The following is a 2,797-nucleotide window of genomic DNA, read 5'->3' as shown; positions in this document are numbered from 1 at the left end:
GTTCTGCTTTTCATCTCTGTTTATTGAGCCGTATTTATTTAACCCATTTGTGTTAGAGAAGTGAAGAAAAGAGTGCAGGCAGGGTGGAGTGGGTGGAGAAGAGTGATAGCAGGAGTGATTTGTGATAGAAGAGTATCTGTGAGAGTGAAAGGGAAAGTTTATAGGACTGTGGTGAAGGAAAAACTCCCTGAGATACAGAAGGAAGAAACCTTGAGAGGAACCAGACTCAAGAGGGAACCTCATCCTCATCTGGGTTCCACCGAATGTCCATTTATTACAGATAAACGATGTTGAGGTGCAGTGATGGAGATCAGAGCAAACTGTAGTCCTGAGTCAGTGTAGCAGACTGTTAATATTAACTTCAGTCCAAATCCTCAAAGCTCCCATTCTTACTCTAGAATTCATGGAACCACCCAAGGCGTTAATGAGAAAACGTCCCAAGCTGCAACATCATCCAGCGGCAGACCAGGAGGAAGTGGAAGATCCGCAGAGGAAAGAGGAGCAGAAACAGTGATCACTGGATCTGGAAGAAATAAGTTTATTAGAGGGACAGCACATGTAGGACGTTTTGGAGACAAGGTGAGGAAGGTGAGATTGAGATGGTTTGGACATATTCAGAGGAGGGACATGGGGTATATCAGTAGGAGAATGCTGAGGATGGAGACACCAGGTAGGAGGAAAAGAGGAAGACCAAGGAGGAGGTTTATGGATGTGGTGAGGGAAGACATGCAGGTAGTTGGTGTGAAAGAGGCAGATGTAGAGGACGGGGGATGGAGACGGATGATCCACTGTGGAGACTCCTAATGGGAGCAGCCGAAAGTGTATTTACTGTACGGACGATTCCCATTTAGCCACACCCACAAAACTGAACACACACTCACAGCTTAATAATCCATATCCTTCTCTTCCTGTCACCCTCTTCTCTCTCTCTCTCTCTCTCTCTCTCTCTCTCTCTCTCTCTCTCTCGGTCGAGTTAAACGTGATTCTGAGGCTCCAGTGACCACTGTTCCTGCCCCTCTTCCCTCCGTGGATCTTCACACTTCGTCCAGGTCTGCCTCTGGATGATGTTCTCTTCGACTGGAGGTCACCCTGTGCAGCTTGGGACGGTCTCTAATCAACGCCTTGGGTGGTTCCATGTAATTCCGGAGTAGAACAGGTGCTTTGAGGATGGATTGGACTGTAGTTAATGTCAACAGTCTGCTACACTGACTCAGGATACAGTTCGCTTCTGATCATCATCACTGTAATGGTGTCCTGTTCGTTACCAGTAATAACTTTCCATTAATACCAGAGGTGGGAGACTTGAGTCATGTGACTTGTCTCGAGTCACAATTTTCTGGACTTGAGACTTACTTGACTAGATCTCTGAAAAGACTCGACTTGACTTTAGACTTGCTCCTTGTGACTTTAGACTTGACTCGGACTTGTGCCTATTTACTTGAAATGACTTGTGGAAAATATTTTTTTTCAATTATTGTGATTTTTTTAAATATATTTAAGAATGAACTATATATTTTCCAATAAGTCGGCGAACCCAAGCTACTCTTCCGCATGCGTAAACCACTAGACGCTATCCGGAAGCCGCTTGCCGCCTGCCAAAACAGTAGATCCCTCCGCGGAGAAGACAACATGGACACCGCAACAACAACACCAGCCCCAGCCCCTAAGATAATAAATAGGAATGCATTGCCCTCTTTATTTAAGGTGACTACCAGGCTTATGGCAATTCCAGCATCTAGTGCACCAGTTGAACGTGTATTCAGCCATGGGGGAGTGATAATGCGACCCCATCACTCACAACCGATAAAGTTTTGTCCAGTTTTAATTTTTGCAAATGCAATTCACTGTAATTTGCCTTCACATTGGCATTATTTTAAACTGTCCAAACATCACAGTTTAACATTGAAGTGGTCAAGGGTTAAAGTTGTTATGGCCAAATACATAAATATGGTTTAATGTATGGTAAATATCTCCATAAATACTGGGGCATGACCTGATAGTTTAATTTTTTTACATTATTAAAGATATTAGAAAATGAATGAAAAGCCTTAGAGTAACATGATCATAATAGTTTGTGGATAACTCTTAACAGAACAAACAATGTTGGGTTCATCACCTTTTAAAAACCACTGCCTCACTATTGATATTCTACTTTGAGTATGCAACCCATTGTTTGGTGTCTGATGAGATGACGAGTATACTTTACACTTATAGGTATTATTACTATATGTTGAGATGGGGCATGTGACTGTTCACTCCATGTTTACACAGATATATCAGGGTGTTCATAGATAGAAATGATCCAATTTAACAGCTGTAGTTCTGACTCCTCCTGAAAAGGGAACATCAGCACATTCTACTGTCCAAAATACAGATATATGTTCTTAGTTTTTTTTTAAGCGTGTTCACGTTGGCCTAATTGGAATAAATTGAAATGTTGAATGTTTTTGTTTAGTTTACACTTTCATAGGGGACATCACAGCAAAATAACTATATGTAGGGCTAGCACAAGATGGGAAAAGTTTTATTAATTCTTGTTTACTTGTTCATTATTTTTATTTTAGAGCATTTTTTAAGTGCTTCTTAACGATATTTTATTACACACAAGTTAATTTATTTATTTTTGTAACCCATCATCAGCCCTCTGTGTCTAAATAAGTAATAAAAGTCTCTGAGTTAAAAAATGTCAAACAAATCTGTGTGCGACTTGGTATGACTTGATGACTAAGTTGCAACTTGACTTGACTTGACAGAGTATGACTTGACTTGACTTGACTTGACCCTTACAACAGAATGA

The sequence above is a fragment of the Silurus meridionalis genome, chromosome 23 (assembly GCF_014805685.1).
Source record: "Silurus meridionalis isolate SWU-2019-XX chromosome 23, ASM1480568v1, whole genome shotgun sequence".
Classification (NCBI taxonomy): domain Eukaryota; kingdom Metazoa; phylum Chordata; class Actinopteri; order Siluriformes; family Siluridae; genus Silurus; species Silurus meridionalis.
This window is presented reverse-complemented; position numbering follows the sequence as displayed.